This window comes from Leptonychotes weddellii, chromosome 3, assembly GCF_054177405.1.
Source record: "Leptonychotes weddellii isolate Sample4059 chromosome 3, ASM5417740v2, whole genome shotgun sequence".
Taxonomy (NCBI): domain Eukaryota; kingdom Metazoa; phylum Chordata; class Mammalia; order Carnivora; family Phocidae; genus Leptonychotes; species Leptonychotes weddellii.
The window spans coordinates 109,592,766-109,609,972 of record NC_138371.1 but is presented as its reverse complement, the minus strand read 5'-3'; the positions used below and the strand labels follow the sequence as shown (position 1 = coordinate 109,609,972).

Here is a 17,207-nt window from a genome sequence, read left to right as displayed (position 1 = left end):
GGATGCTTAATGGACTACTCTACCCAGGCACCCCATACATTTTTAAATAAATGTCTCTTTTCCTTTATAACTTCCTGGCTAACTGTTTCAGTTGAAAACATTTCCCTAACCCCTAGTATATGACTTTATTCTCAAATTTTATTCTAAAATACTATTTCTCATACTCTGTTTTTAGTTCATATGGAACTTACTTTTCAATATAGATTGAGAGGAGTCTAATTTTATTTTCCTCCAAAGGCATATTAAAATCCTGTTTACACTAAGATACATTTTGAGACTCTCCACTCTAATGATCTAAATAGTTTTGCAAACAGCAAAACTAGCTAACGTTTATTGTGCCTGTATGTGCCAAATACTGTCCTAAGCACTTTACATATTTTAGCCCATTTAATCTTGGCAGCAACATTATAGGTCAATTCTAATAGTCCACATGAACTTTAAAATGCTTTTATCAAATTAAAAAGAAACCATTAGGATTATGATTGGGATTGCATAACATTTATACATTGATTTTGGGAAGAGTCACATGCTATATATCCTTCAGTAATATTTTATAATTTTCTTCATATGTCTTAAACCTGTCTTGTCAAATTTAGCCTTAAGTATTCTGTACTTTTATCACTAGTACAAATGGAATATATGTCTTTCATTTTTATTCCTATCTGGCTATTCCTATCAGCATTCTTACCGGTGCCATAAAGATGGTGTGCATTTTAGTCGGGTTAGGGTAAATTATGTTGCAGTGCGAACCCGAAGGTCTCAGTGGTTTGTGTTGACAATCTGCTCATATTGCATGTCCATCACAAGCTGACAGCAGCTCAGCTTCACACCATCTTCACTGTGGGACCCAGGCTAACGGAGTAACTGCTAAGCACATTGCAGCTTTGTAGTAGAGGGAAGGAAATCAAGGTAGAGCATCTTATGGCTCTTAAAGCTTCTACAAAGAAGTGTCCCACATCCCCTACCCTCATATTTCATAAGCCAAAGCAAGACATATGTTCATATCTGATATTGAAATGTCAAGAGATCCATAATCATTTTACAGGAAAGGGCCCTTCAAGTCACAGTGCCAGTGGGATTGAAATGATCTTCCAACAGGAAGGACAACAAATATTTTGATCAGTAATACAAACTGTCACAGTGTTTTGTTTTTAAGATTGAGAAATCTTAGAAAATAATATGTGTGTGATAGACATCACTGTTCAACCATATCCATTTCCTCTCTACTTCTAAATGTGTAAGAAGATTATACTTTTAGGGTGCCTGGGTGGCTCAGTCGCTAAGCGTCTGCCTTTGGCTCAGGTCATGATCCCAGGGTCCTGGGATCTAGCCCCGCATCGGGCTCCCTGCTCCGCGGGAAGTTTGCTTCTCCCTCTCTCGCTGTCTCTCTGATAAATAAATAAAATCTTAAAAAAAAAAAAAGATTATACTTTCTTACCTCTTAAAATTAGATATAGCTGTGTGACTAATCCTGACCAATGAAAATGTGAGTGGAAGTGATATTTGTCACTTCTGCATGGAAGCATTGAGGAGTTGGAGCATGATTCTTCATAATATCTTCCCTGTCTTGGTGATTATGGAGGTATGTGTTGATATGGAAGTGTCAAAAGACCAAAGTAGTTAGAATGCTGGGCCTTAATGGAGAAGATAGTTGCCCTGGATGCTATCCAGGTGAAGGGTCTTTGTGGTTTTATTTATTTATTTTTATTTTTTATTTTTTTTAAAGATTTTATTTATTTATTTGACAGAGAGAGAGACAGCGAGAGCAGGAACACAAGCAGGGGGAGTGGGAGAGGGAGAAGCAGGCTTCCCGCCGAGCAGGGAGCCTGATGTGGGACTCGATCCCAGGACCCTGGGATCATGACCTGAGCCGAAGGCAGACGCTTAACGACTGAGCCACCCAGGCGCCCTCTTTGTGGTTTTAAATCACTGAGATTTAAGGGTTTTTTGGGGGGTGGTGGGGTTCTTCTTGGGTTTACTACAGCATAACCTAGCCTATCCTGACTAATACAGCATACATATTTTAAATATTTTAACAAACATATGTGTGTATTCATATATATATTCATTTCATATTTCATATATATTCATTTATGCATATTGTTATATAGGACAAAGTCCTTTTCTTTAAGTATGGGTCCACTGATTTGGAGTACCATGATATCTTTCTTGCATAAACCACATTCATAATGCATCCTAAACAATTTGCAGTTTACATTTCTCTACCATGGGTCAAGAACTATACTTGCAGTAAAATGTAAATGTAGAATCTTACAACTTCCTCCTCCTGTTTCATAATTGTCACACCGAAACCAACAGCATTGTAACTTGCCTTTATTGAATCTTTCTAAACAATTTTTTAAAGAGAGAGTACAGGGTGGGGTAGGAGAGGGAGAGGGAAAGGAAGAGAGAGTCTTAAGCAGGACTCCGTGCTGAGCACAGAGCATGATGTGGGGCTTGATCTCACGTCCCCGAGATCAGGACCTGAGCCGAAACCAAGAGTTGGACGCTTAACTGACTGTGCCACCCAGGCGCCCCTTGAATCTTTCTAAAGCAGACAACTAACAGTTTTCATAAAAACAATTCATTCTTTTCACATTATTGTTTATTGGATTCAGTAATACTTATTTAAATTACTTAGTTTTAATAGCAGTACACCTGTCATAAAAAAAGTTTAGGAGAATGCACAACTGGATATTAGTAAGCATACAACTCAACTGGTGAAGTGGAACACATGGTTATCTCACAAGGTAAGGGCATTTAGCCTGCCATAGGTAATAGTTTGTAAGTTCTACAGATGAAATTGAGAACTTGTGTAAATCCTGCAGTTGTGTAGAAGTGAATTAAGAGAGCTTCTACCATATAGAGAACAATGTGCACACACATCTCTATGTATGTTTATATATGTATATGTGTCTCTGTATTATATTTATCTTGTTTCCAGCTACATTACTCAATTATCTTGTTAATTCTAGTAGGCCCTTTTTGAAAGCATATCTTGGGGGTTATAAATATGTAATCATATTATCAACAAAAAGATAATTTCTTCTTTACCAAATTTATATTATTTCCTTTCCTTGCTACAACCTTCAAAATAATGTTGAATACATAATGGTGATAGTGGGTCTGCCTATCTTTTTCTTGATTCAGTAAATATTTATAATATTCGACATGAAGTTTCTTAAATATTTTTGTTGGATTTATTAATAGATACCTTATTTTGTGCTATTGTAACTGGTATCCTTTAAAATTAAAAATTTTAACTGCTTTTTACTGGTATATAGAAATGCCATTAACTTTCATTTATTGATCCTAGATCTAGTAATCTTGATAAATTTTTTATTATAATTTGTGGTAGATTCTTTGAGTTTTACACAATTATTTAATTTGTAAATAATGACAAAATAGTCTCTTCCTCTCCAATTCTAATACTCCTTTGCTATTTTTCTTGATGCTCTGCAATGGCTAAAACACCAGCATAAAGTAATTGGGAATTATAATAGTTTATTTCCTTGTCTTAGTCTTTATTTTTAAAGGAAATGCCTTAAACATTTTTACTGTCAAGTATTATATTTGCTGGAGATGTTTTGCAGATACCCTTTATTAGGTAGGCTAAGGATGTTCTTTTCTATTCCTTTTTGGTTACAAGTTTTTTGCTTGTTTTTATTATAAATGGCTTGTGAGATTTTTTTGAATGTTTTTCTGCCTCTTTTGAAATGACCATATGATTTTTCTCTTTTAATCTATTAATGGAGTAAATTGTGTTAATAAATCTCTAATGGTGCAACAATCTTTTTTTTTTTAAGATTTTATTTATTTGAGAGAGAGAGACAGAGAGAGAGAGAGAGAGAGAGAGAGCATGAGTAGGGTAAAGGGCGGAGGGAGAAGCAGACTCCCCGCTGATCAGGGAGCCCAATGTGGGACTCCATCCCAGGACCCTGGGATCATGACATGAGCCGAAGTCAGATCCTTAAACGACCGAGCCACCCAGGCGTCCCTCTAATGGTACAACAATCTTCTACTCCTGGAGTAGACTCAATTGGTCATTATATTTGTATATATATCACTTGATACAGTTGCTTATATTATGTTGAAGATTTTTGCATCCATAATGAAGAGTGAAGTTGGATTATAATTTTTTCTTGTCTGGTTTTGTGTATAAAGTTATACTGGCCTCATAAGTCAGTTAGGGGATGTTCATCCTTTTATACACCCTAAAGGAGTTTACAATTGGAATTATCTCTTTCTTGAATCTTGGTAAATTTGCTTATAAAACTTCCTGGACCTGGTGTTTTCTTTGTGGGAAAATTTTTATTAATGGTTATGGGCTGGGTGGTAATCAAATTATTTAGCAATCAATTTGAATGGTCACACTAATCAATCAGAATTGACCCTGGCCCTAAGCAAACAGAATAGTTTACAATTGCATACAAGCTAAATATCAGGTTTATTTACAATTTTAAATTTCTTAAGTCAGTTTTGTAAATTTGTATTTTCAGAAATTTGCCTATTTTACTTGTTTTTAAATTTATTTAAAAATTGCTTGTAATATTTTATCTTTGTAATTGCTGTTGTATTTATGATTTCCTTTTTCTTAAAATTGTATCTGTTCTCTTTCTTCATCAGTTTGCTAAGGGTTTGCCAGTTTTATTAATTTCTTTTCAATGAATCCACATTTTCATTGTTATCCTTTCTACTGAATGTTTTATTTCATTAATTTTTGCTCTTTTTATTATTTCCTTTATTCTATTCTATTTAGATTTTTTGTTCTTTTTATAATCTCAACTTTTTTATTAATGTATTATAAGGCTATCACTTCCTCCATCTACCACTTTAGCTGTATCTCACAAGCTTTCCTATAGAATTGTTATTGTTGGTTCTAATTTTCTTATTTCCTTTTGCTTTCTTTTTTAACCCATGAACAGTTTAGAATTATACTTTTAAATTTCCAAGTTTTTTGGGTTATTTTTTGTTATTGCATTGTGGTCAGAGAATGTGTTCTATATGATAGTGATTTTTTGGCCTTTGTTGAGACTTACTTTCTAGGCTAGTACATTGTCAATTATAACTGTTCCTGGGAACAGAAAGTGTATTCTCCATTTATTGGGTACAGGCATCTATATATGTTTATTAGACCTGGTTTGTTTATTGTGATGGTCAAATCATCCCTATTATTACTGATATTTTTATCTTGTCAATTTCTGGCAAGGATTCGTTCAAGTCTACCTCAATCATAGTGTATTTGTCAATTTCTTTTTCTTGTTTTGTCATTTTTTGCTTGACATTTTTTGAAGCTATCTTATTAGAAGTATGTGAGTTTAGAAATGCTTACGTTTTTCTAATGAATTGGACTTTCCTTAGGTAATAAACCTCTATCTTTAGTAATGTTGTTTACTTTTACTTGTCACTCCTCTGTGAACTTGTTTTACATGTCTCATGTAAACAACATGTAGCAAAATTTTGCTTTCTATCTAATCTGATAAAAAGGTTGGCTCACTCACCCTTATTGTTATTTTAATTATTTGAATTTCATTTCTACCATTTTACTTTATGCATTCTATTATTCTGCCTTTTCTATATTCTTTTTTTATCTTCTTGACTTTTTGGGGGGATTGTTTTATGTTTTTTTTTTTTCCTTAATCTATTTTCCTCTTTATTAGCTTGGAGTTTATACCTTTGTTTCTTAATATTTTATGAGGTGTTCTATAATTTTAACGTACATATGTGTATGTGTAATTTAATAAAGTATGTAACTAATAAAGTGTGTAATTTAATAAGTTTTGAAGTTAGTGTTTTACCCTCCTGAACAAAGTACAGACCTTTGATGCCTTATTCCTGATTATCTCTTCCCAACTTACATGCCATTTTTACCAGCATTTTAGTTGTATATGTATTTTTTAATCTTATAATTAAGACATTACTATCGTTGTTTACCACAGTGATTGGCTAGATTTACCCATGTGTTTATTATTTTCTTTGCTATCTGCTCTGGATCTAAGACCTACTTTCTGGGATGAGTTTTCTTCATCCTGGAATACATCCTGTAGAAATTTCTCTGGTGAGTGATAGTAAACTTTCATTTTGTGTTTGTTGGAAAATGTTTTTATTTTGCCCTCATAAAAGATAGTTTTGCTAGATATAGAAATCTAGCCTGTCAATTATTTTCTCTCTGCATTTTGAAAATATTGTTCCACTGCCTTCTGGCATCCATTGTTGCTGTTGATAAGTATACCATAAGTCTGTTTTTCCCTTGTGGGTAATCTGTATTTTTCTCCCTGGCTGCTTTAAGATTTTCTTTTTGTCTGCATTTGACCACAGTGTGTCTTGGTATGAATGCCTTTTTATTTCTCCTGCCTTGAATTTTTGAGGCATGTGGTAAGTTTTATGATAAAACAGGAGGGCCACTCTAAAATGGTCACATTTTACCCTTGCCTATCCTTACCCCCTTATAACACCACTTTCTTTGAATGCAATTGTGGGATCATGAGGTGATAAAAACAAGAATGGAGAAATGGAACCCATGTTCTTGATAACCTCACTGAACACAGATTGCCTACCTCTAGACTTCATGTTATAGGAGAAAAATAATTGCCTTTTTTGCTTAATGTCTACTCTTTAGTCAGATAGTCTGTGGCCCCAAAATAATCTTAAAACATAATACTTTATTTTTCCCTGTGAAATGCAAACAGAACATTGTAACAGAGTAAGTGCTCAATGTTTTTCAAATAACTGCTGCTCATTTTGTATCATGTACCTGAAGAAATCTGTTTTATTTTTATGCATATGTATGCCTTAATTAATGACTAGTAAGAAAAGATTAATCATTTATTAAAGACAACTTGTAGGATTTCACCTTCCATTGAAAATTTATTTGGAAATCTGTATATATTGAGATTACTTTTTAAACTTAGTGTTGTGACTCATGTTGTCATTTAAACAGAAATCTTAGGTCTTACAAGTAAAAGGACGATCATTTTAAAGTTATTTCTGCTGTTGGCATTCCCATGTCATGCCATTAATTCTTAAGGAGATTTGTTTTAAGTGGGGAACACTGTGAAAATATATTTGTCTTGTTTGGACAAAAGTCATGCAAGTGCAGAAAAATAATTTTAATTGTTAAAAGAAATGAAGAATCTGGTTTATGGATATGTATAAAAACTACTCTTTTGTTTGAATGCTCTTTTGTTTTAATGATATAGCAACCATTAAAATTAAAAGATTGGAAATTCTGGGATTCCTGGGTGGCTCCGTCAGTTAAGCGTCTGCCTTCTGCTCAGGTCATGATCCCAGGGTCCTGGGATTGAGTCTTACATTGGCCTCCTTGCTCAGCAGGGAGCCTGCTTCTCCCTCTGCCTGATGCTCCCCCTGCTTTTGCACACCCTCCCTCTCTATCTAACAAATAAATAAATAAAATCTTTAAAAAAAAGATTGGATTCTGTTAAAAGCTCTAAGTGCTTGACTCCAAATGCTTTTTTGCATTTTGTCTTTATATATCTGCACATTATATTTCAAATAATCAGCACTTGATGTTTGAAAAATAACATCCCAACTAATCACTCCAAACAAAATTTAATAATTGAACATTTTAGAATCCCAAAATTCTTCTGCGTATATTAACTCATTGTTATTGGTGGCATTTATCCATACTTCCCATTCCTTTGCTAGTGAATAACTACTTCATTCATTCACCAAATATTTATTTATTAAAGTGCCTACTATTAAAATAACTAATGGCTTATGGGGTCACAATGCCTGCCAGATATGATTCCTGTCCTCATGGAATTTCAGCCTTAGAGGGAAGCCCTATCAATCAAATAATCAAATAAACAAAAAATTATGGCTTCAGCAAGTGCCACAAAAGAGAAATAAGTGGTCCTAATAAAGGAGATTGGAACTAGTCAGCAAGGTCAGAAAAGGCTTCTTGAGTCTGAAGAGTAGAAGTTAAGTGAGTGAAGGAAGGAGAAAGTGAAAATAGACATAGGCAAGGTACAGTGAGAAGAGGTAGCCTGGTGTATATGAGCGAATAGGAGAAGGCCAGTGTGGCTAGAGCAGGAAATGAAGCTGTTACAGGTGGGTACAGGCAGGAAAATGCAGGGTCTTACACAGGGGGCCACAATAGATGTGGAGTAATGAGGCTAAAACAAGGGATGAGAGTAGCTTGAAGATGGAGAGAAGATGGATTTGAGAGCTATTTAGAAGTCAATAATTACAAGTTTGGGTGATGGATCGGTTGTTGGAAATCAGCAGGTGTCAAGGATGACACAATTTTCCAGCTTGTGCAATTTAATGGAGGTAGTAGCATTTACTCAGATATGGGACATTGGAAGGGTACCAGGTTTGGGGGGAAAGTCATGAGTCCTGCCTTAGACATGTTGGGTTTGAGATATCCAGAAGGAAATCCCAAGTAGGCAACTAGATATACAGGCTTTTGGAGCCCAGAAGAGACATCTAAATGAGAGGGATAGATGCAGGTAAGTGGTAGTCTAAGCCTAGGGCACAAGGAAGATCCTTCAAAGAGATAACACTTTAAGACTAGGAGAAGAAACAGAAGCTAAAAGGGAGAGTACCTATCACCTGAGAGGACTTCTCAGAGTTCTCCACTGAAGAACTTCTAAAAGCAGAAGAAAGTGAATATGAATAAGAAGCAATCTGTGGTCAAGACCCAAAACTTGACTGCAGGCATGAAATTTGGGCACACTTTACATTTCAGGAGTACCTAATATATCCTTGTTTGGTTTCATATAACAACAGAAAACAAAACTTTCAGGTTTTACCCTCAAGTGAAATTGATAACTCTAGGAAGGTATTTCTCTTCTGGCTATGTACATCCTCTGATACAATCCTAAACTCTTCTGTCTGGGAGCATGAATGCCCCATTTCAAGAATCATGAAAGTACAATTCCTTTTTAGAAAGCCAGGAAATTGTAAACCCAGAGAGGATGGGAGACTGTCAAAGGTTATACATCAAATTAGTAGCAGAATGCTGACAGAGCCTGGCTCTCATGATTCCTAACCAGTGTTTAACCCATCAGGAAATATCAAATGTCAAACAAAGTTAATAGTTATCAAACACCTACTAAGATCGAGGTAGTGTTCTTTCCACTATCCCATAAATCCATGTCAGACTTCTCTAGAGTTTTAGAACCCAGTAATGCCATCTAAGGCATGTGAAATACACAACTCTTGTGTCATTAGGTTTGATCTGTACTCAGAGACCAATCACTCATTCTTAGGAGACAAAACAGATGAAAATCAAGATGGATCGGAGGATCTGGCTTGAGGGGATTGCCCATGTAAGTGGGAAGGAGAAGGAGAGAGTGGGATAGAGAGAGAAAGACAGAGAAAATACAGAGTGGGAAGGAGATTAATCAGTCCCCATTACTCTTTTTCTTCTCTCTTCCAATCAGTTCCGATGTCTTTTGAAAGTAGGCATATCTTTCTAAGAAGGAGCAATCTGCAAGTGAGCTCGGAGGCAGATGTGACATTGGTTGACCTGTGGGAAGCTCTCATGTTCATCCAATGCTAACTGCATTCTGGGAATACTAGATGCAGTTCTCAAGGTGAGTTTGCTGAGACAGAATGTGATTGTGTCCTGCAGTGGGATGCATAGTGCAAGCATACCAGGGAAGCTCAGAACTCATATTTTAACCTCTTTCTTTCCCTAACACATAGACATACTTTCACAGAAATTAAGGAGCTGGGCTCCTGCAGGGGGTTTCTAAAACGAAAATATACTTGAGAAGTTTGTTTCCCTAGGTGAACACTGCTGGATTTCCCCCTCATTCGGAGTAGGAAATCCCACTTTAAGTTTCTGCATAAACAGAACTGTTCCAATGGCCAGGGCAGTCAATGCAGACTCAGTAGCGTTTCTATAACAGACAGATGGAGATCAAGAAACGTGCAGTCATGCTTGGGGTTTAAAAGCTGATTCTACAGTTGACCAGATTCCTGCAATCCCCATGACAGATGCATGAGTAAGAGGATTCCACTGGTCCATCTACCTCATGATCCTTGATTGATGTGGCCCAGCCTTCTTACGGGGTCAAAATGTCACACACATTTTTAAACAATTAAAGTCATCATATCTTAAAATAGGAGAAACAGGAGCTTAGTTGAACATTCTGCCAGCAGCCATTTCTGTCATGAGGAAGATTGCAGCTTGACCTGCTGTTGAGGAGAATGGCTGCAGTGGGGTGTTTGGATTTCCTTCTCTTTCCACTATGTCCCTGATCATTAAAATGGGGGATCTCCACAGAGTTAAAGGTTATTTTACACAGGAAGCACATTCAGTATTAGTACAACAAATGTTTTCCTTTCTTCAGCTATGGAAGAGCTCTACTCACAGAGTCGTGATAAAGCAGAGCATCAGCCCTTTCCGCTCGGATATCAATAAGTCTTACACTTCAAAATTGCTGACCTAAAAAGGATACTTGAGAAGGAGCAGATCTTTTTTTTCTTTTAAAGAAAGCAACACCAGAAGCAGTCCGATTTCCTTGTACACTTAGATGCATACAAAAAAGAAAAGTGAGTCACTCTGAGTTTCTAACTTTAGTTTATAGAAACAAAGCACTGAATCATGTAACTTGTCAAAGAGGACCTAGATATAGTTTTATCTAGATAACGCTCATATTAAAAGAATCTGAAAATCTATTTTTGTGGTAGAGTTATGGGATTGAAGCTACAACTGTCTACTCACTATCAATTTTGCAGATCAGGATGTTGCTATAAAGAACATTCCAGTAGAGGTATTATGGGGCCATCTTATAGCAGAGCCTACGTTCATTCAGAATCAGCCATCCTCAGGTCTAACCTTCTTCACATCCAGAACTGAAGACAACTATGAAATTAACGTTGGGAAAAACATTGTAGACTCAGTCCTAATACTAATGTTAATCATGCTGTGGATGAAGTAAAGGGTTTTTAAAACTCACCTATTCAGTCAATTGAAAAGTAAATAAAAACATATATGAGGGGCGCCTGGGTGGCTTGGTCAGTTAAGCCTCTGACTTTGGCTCAGGTCAGATCTCAGGGTCCTGGGATGGAGCCTGGAGGTTGGGCTCTGGGCTCGGCAGGGAACCTGCTTCTCCCTCTTCCTCAGCCCCTCCCCCTGCTCGTGCTCTCTCTCTCTCTCTCTCTCTCTCAAATAAAGAAATAAAATCTTTTTATTATTAATCTTTTATTTATTAAAAAAAGTGTATGTAAAATATATCCAATAGGTATAATCCAAACTCAAGTCTTTCTGCAAACCAAAACAACTCTCTTAGACTCCTGAAATAACAGAATTAGCCTACTCAAAATAATTAGTCTTATTTCCTGAATCCTTCCTTATAAAACTAGTCCTCTATCATGTCTTTGATACTTTTTTATTTTATTTTATTTATTTATTTGACAGAGGCATAGAGAGGGAACACAAGCAGGGGGAGTGGGAGAGGGAGAAGCAGGCTTCCTGCCAAGCAGGGAGCCCGATGTGGGACTCGATCCCAGGACCGTGGGACCATGACCTGAGCCAAAGGCAGACACTTAACGACTGAGCCACCCAGGCGCCCTCATGTCTTTGATACTTTTAAACTTACTTTTATTATCTCTAATACATATGAATACATACATACTTTTATTATCCCTAATACATATCTCTAATACATCTCTAATACATATGAAGCTCTTTTAATGTGTATATAATTATAAAATGTCAATCAACAATCACAAGCAATTATTAATAACAATATTGTGAAATAATCTGTAAAATAGTAATAGCAGTCGAGCTGCCTCTTTTCACCACTCTGCCCTCCTGCCTCCCATTAAAGTATACTAAGCAAAACAAAGTAAATCTGTTGATTCAATGCATTCCAAAGCCATGATTTAGGGAGTACCTGGTGTTTGGAATATTTGCATTACTGCACTCCCAACCATGAGAGGTTTTTTTGTTTGTTTGTTTTCTGTAAGATTTCCTGAAGTCATGGTATATCATTTATCACACACACTGCAATTAAATCCAGTCCCACATAGAGATTTAAAGAATGATTGGTTCAACAAAATCCTTTTCAGCATGACTTCTGTCATGTCTATATTTATCAGGGTCACTCTCCTTGCTTTGTGACCTTCCTCCTCACAGCACAAGCCTGTGGACTGCCTACAGATGAGCATTCTGCTGAGAACTTGCATATCATTCCATGAGACTATCACAGAAAGGAACCAAGTTTAAAAGAGAGGTAGTGTTAGACTTCCCTCAACTACTGCCGAACATGTATTATGTTCTTTGTAACTGATTTAAGTTCTTGGACATATATCCGTACTTATCATAAGAAGAGTTGCCGCTTAATGCCAGGTCCTGTGCTGAGCTTGTTTCGTTACCTGTGTTCAATCCTCACAACAACCTTTGAAGTTAAATACTATTACTACTTGCCATTTTGCGAATGAGCAAATCTGGTCTCCATTGACTTGCCCAGATCTTGCCAAGTAAGTGACAGAATCGGTGTGTCAAATTCTAGAGCTCAAGCTCTTAACCATTTTACTATGCTAACTGCGTGGAAAATTCAGCAACACTTCCATAAAAACACAGAAATCACTATCTAGCCACATGCAAAATAAATACTTGTTGAGAGCTTTCATAAAAATTACCAAACGTATTTTGAAGCTGTTTGCAGGCAACACATAAAAAATAAAGAAAAAGAACCACTGTTTCTCTTTGAACAGCATTTTTGTAGCACTTGGTAGGGCCCCTAAGATAGCTGCAGATGGCGGGAGGACCAGATAGATATTACACTATCCAAAGGTGCTTTGGCTAATTACAGTGGTCCCATAAAGAAAGGGACCACCACTATTCAAACTCATGTCTTACATACCACCACAAACTAAACTGAGAATATATTTCCATCTTGTCCTATTCTGAGACGTTAGCCCATAACTGACTTAAGTAATCACTGACTTAAAGAAACCCCAAATTTGTTGGTACTTAGAGAAAAAAGGCTCTCCTTGAAAAGCCCAGATCTTCCCTTCTTTATCAAAGGTAGCACTGAAATCAGCTCAACGTGAAAAGTGGATGGAACTCCGAGGCTTTTACATACAATGAGACAGCAGCCCCTGCAATTCATTCCCACTCCGTGCTGCCCTGATTACTGACTTCCCATACACAAAATAAGGCAAGCCCAAGGTGTCTTCTCTCTCTCTCTCTCTCCCATAATTTTAAATATGATTGAAAGCATGCTCAAGAAAGCCATTTGCTTGATCCATGTGCTGTCTTCAATCAAATCTCAGCATTCCACTCTAAACACAAAGTATATAGTTTTTTGTGTCAATAAGTATTCAGCTCTGTGAATACGAGGGGTAGGAAGCCTTTGTCTTGGGGGGTGTGGGGAATCCAAGCTTCTCCTCACCTCCTTCCAGAGCCATCAGAATCCCTTAAAGTGAAAGTACTTGTTATTTGTCTTTAGCAAATAAAACAAACAACAACCCTTTGATTCTTAGGAAGCTCTTTCTTGTTAAGGTAACATTCTGTCTGACTTTTATGTTTCAGCATTCATTGTATATTTAATTATTTTAAAAAGTTTTGTTTTAAACCATTACACTTTTTCATAACATAAGATAAACATGGGCAGGCTTTGTTAAAGATTAAAAATAAATTTCACACAAAACTGTAAAATGTGACAAAGATAATACCACGTGGGGTCGGTATGTTCCAAAACACGATTCTCAGGGGGCCCCTCTAAACACACTGCTTCATTAGAATTCTGTTCTGAAAGGTTTCAGGAAGCCCCTGACTCCAACCCACCCTTTCCTGAAACTGGTGAAAGTATTAAAAAAAAAAAAAAAAATACCACTGAAGTGAAAAAAAAGAAAAAGGCAGAATTTCAACACATCAGGGAGGCTTTTTTTGTTTTGTTTTAAGGTTTTATTTATTTGAAAGAGAGAGAGTGTGTGAGAGAGAGAGCACAGGTGGGCGGGGGTTGGGGGGAGAGGTGAGGAGCAGAGGGAAAGGGAGAAGCAGGGTCCCCACTGAGCAGGGAGCCCTACCTTAGCAACATGACCTGAGCCAAAAGCAGACGTCTAAGTCTAACTGACTGAGTCACCCAGGCGCCCCAGGGAGGCATGTTTTGTCTCTTTTTAGACTGTTAACCGTGTTCAAAAATGCATTGATACTAACTCTGTAATACCCTTCAAACAGAGAACACACTGGGATAACAATTACAAAAAGAAATATATTTATATCTCTTTTACTAGAAATATTATCAGATGACTAATATTAATTCAACTTGAGAATAATTAGTAGATTATATTACTACATGGAAAACATCATCTCTCTTCAATCTACTGGAGTTTGGTTGTAATCTTGTATAAATAAGTCTTCCCTTTTGGAAATATCAAAAGAGAGAGAAACAGGTTTCCCTCTGTGCCTTATTTTTCAGGCTTATTCCCCAGAATCTGTGAATTTTCTTTTCTTTTCTTTTTTTTTTTAAGATTTTATTTATTTATTTGTCAGAAAGAGAGAGAGAGCACAAGCAGGGGGAGAGGCAGGCAAAGGGAGAAGCAGGCTCCCCGCTGAGCAAGGAGCCTGATGTGGGTGGGACTCAATCTTAGGACCCTGGGATCACGGCCCGACCAAAGGCCAACTCTTAACCAACTGAGCCACCCAGGCGTCCCAAGAATCTGTGATTTTTCACTTGCTCTTCCATTTTATCCTTTCTTTCTACTGCAATACATTTCCTCTTTCTGCTTAGGAGAACCATCTCCCCTCTTGGATTTGGGACTGGGATGTCTGAAATACGAATGCAGTTCTTGGACAGGCGCCTGGGTGGAGCGCCCCACACTTGATTTCGGCTCAGGTCATGATCTCAGGGTCGTGGGATCGAGCCCAGTGGGGAATCGGCTTGGGATTCTCTCCCTCCCTCTTCCTCTGCCCCTCCCCCTGCCCTCTCTCTCTCAAATAAATAAATCTTAAAAAACAAAACAAAACAAACCCTAAATGCAGTTCTTGGAACAGACAGTAGGTGGAGTTGAAAAGCCATGTCTCTCAGCCAGCCTTCATTTCTGGAAGTCCCAAGACAAAAGTGTGAGAAGTCTGATGTAATGGGATAGGGGATAAGAGCTGCCCAGGAGAGAGAGGGGGACAGACTGGAATCAGAACACATGGCTGTCTCCTCCTCCCTTAGGTATCCACGTTTATGAATAGGACCCAGCTTCCTTACTTTCAAATAGAAAACGATTAGACCCCAATTTAGGAATTCTACCCCAGCTGAAGCAATTCAGTATTTTAGACCCAACTGATGCTTTGCACAAGGATTTTACAAACTAATGTCAATGATATTACAACATGTAACATGCCAGTGTCATTTGCTAAAACTAAGCAAAGATGTACACATGTAAATGCAATAAAGTATAAAAAGTGGTTTTAAAAAAAAGTTTACAATTACAAGAGTCCTTTTATAGATTCTCTCCTAGCCTCGGGTTCCTGGAAGGAAATATTTTCCATAGGGAATAGTGAAATAGAAAGGTTTTCTAGGGTTTGCCTAAGAGAACAGTTAGAAAATGGACTGCCCAAAGATGTAAAAATGGAACTGTAACTATGGTACTTGGCTCAGAATGGAATGTGATAGGCCATCGGGAAGGAATGCTATTTGTGCTCCCTGGAATGAAGTGGGATTTATTAGTTATTCTTTCCCAGGACCAAAAAATTGACAATTGGTTGGCCTAAATGAAATTGTCACTCTTTGGACAGAGTTGTGGGAATTCAAAAAAAGACAGAAAGTTACAAGTTTAAGTACATTGTGGTTCTGGCATCAGGCCACTGCAGTCTGTGAAAAGTAGGACCAAAAGCAAATTAATTCAGGGTGAAACTTCATAAAAACTGGAATTATATAATCTTGGGATTGGAGATCACGTCTTCCGACCTCCCACCAAAAGCAAAACTCCCCAGAAGGACATCTCCGAAAGATGACCCTCCAGACATTTTCTGGAACACTTTGAGGAAAGAGCTCTAACAACTTTTCGGAATGCCCCATTCCATTCTTGAACCCCTGATTTCAGCATTTCTTAAACGATGGTGGGGAATCTGCAACACACAGACATATTCCTGCAGGTCTAAGAGTTGTATACAAGACTGAGAAATTTTGTCTTTTCATTTGGACAATGAACTAGAAAGAACTAATACATAAGCATGTTATGGTGACCCTTTTTTTAAAATTAGACTTTTTGTTTTTTGAGCAGTTTCAGGTTTACAGAGAAAATGAGCGGAAAGTATACAGTTCCCATATACCCCTAAACACTGTACCTCTAATTTCCTTATTATTAATGACTTATATTAATGTGTACTTTTGTTACAATTGATGAGCCAATATCGATAAATTCTTGCTACATTTTTAAAGTTTTTTTATTTATTTATCTAAGTAATCTCTACATCCAATGTGGGGCTCGAACTCATGACCCCAAGATCAAGAGTCGTGTGCTCTACTGACTGAGCCAGCCAAGCACCGCTCTATATATTGCTATTAATTAAAGTTCATTCTTTACATTAAGGTTCACTCTTTGTGTTGTACATTCTATGCGCTTTGACAAATGTAGTGAAATCTTTTTATCTGAGGACCACCAGAATATATTTGTCAGTGCTTATTTTGTTTATGGGCTACGAGAGTAGTTCTACTTTAATTGTTTGGGATGAATGAGAAAAGAACAGTGTTGGATTCAACAGGCAACAAATGGTGTCAGTTTTAGTGAAAGAAAGTGCATCACAGCATGCCTCCTAAATGAAGGTTTCTCTGCGGTTCAGAAAAAAGAAATATGTTAGGTTTGGGTTATCACAATTTATGTGGTGGTCTGCACCTGCCCAAGACAAAGCCATTGATACCATAGTCAGGTTCTGAATGGTGATTTTGTTTCAGCAAAACAAAATAATCTGTCACGTTGAAATACGGTTATTTAAATATTGTTGCCATCGCTTTGTTTGCATTTAATTTATACATTTGTAGATGTAGTTTGTACCTTTAATTTGTAAATTTGCGTAACTGTAAGCATAAGGACTTTGTACCTAGCTGTATGCCTATAATTAAGAAACATCATAGAAAAAATGTTTGTAAACCTTGGGGATTTGCAAGAGTATTTTTTCTCTATCAGAAGGTCTGTATACGACTCAGATTTAAGAAACTCCATTCTAAGCATTAGTTTTTCCCTATATGGAGTGCAGAAGTGCCTCCTTGCGATCTGCACACACTTATTCT

General features: G+C 37.0%; 1 long non-coding RNA gene across 1 annotated transcript in view; it reads left to right on the top strand.

Annotated features, from left to right (window-relative positions):
• LOC145720607 (uncharacterized) overlaps positions 1-17,207 on the top strand; it is a 28,943-nt gene that overhangs the window by 7,958 nt on the left and 3,778 nt on the right. The window contains exon 2 of the long non-coding RNA XR_014143688.1: positions 9,408-9,560. This is a non-coding gene — a long non-coding RNA (uncharacterized LOC145720607). The remainder of the gene's footprint in view (positions 1-9,407; positions 9,561-17,207) is intronic.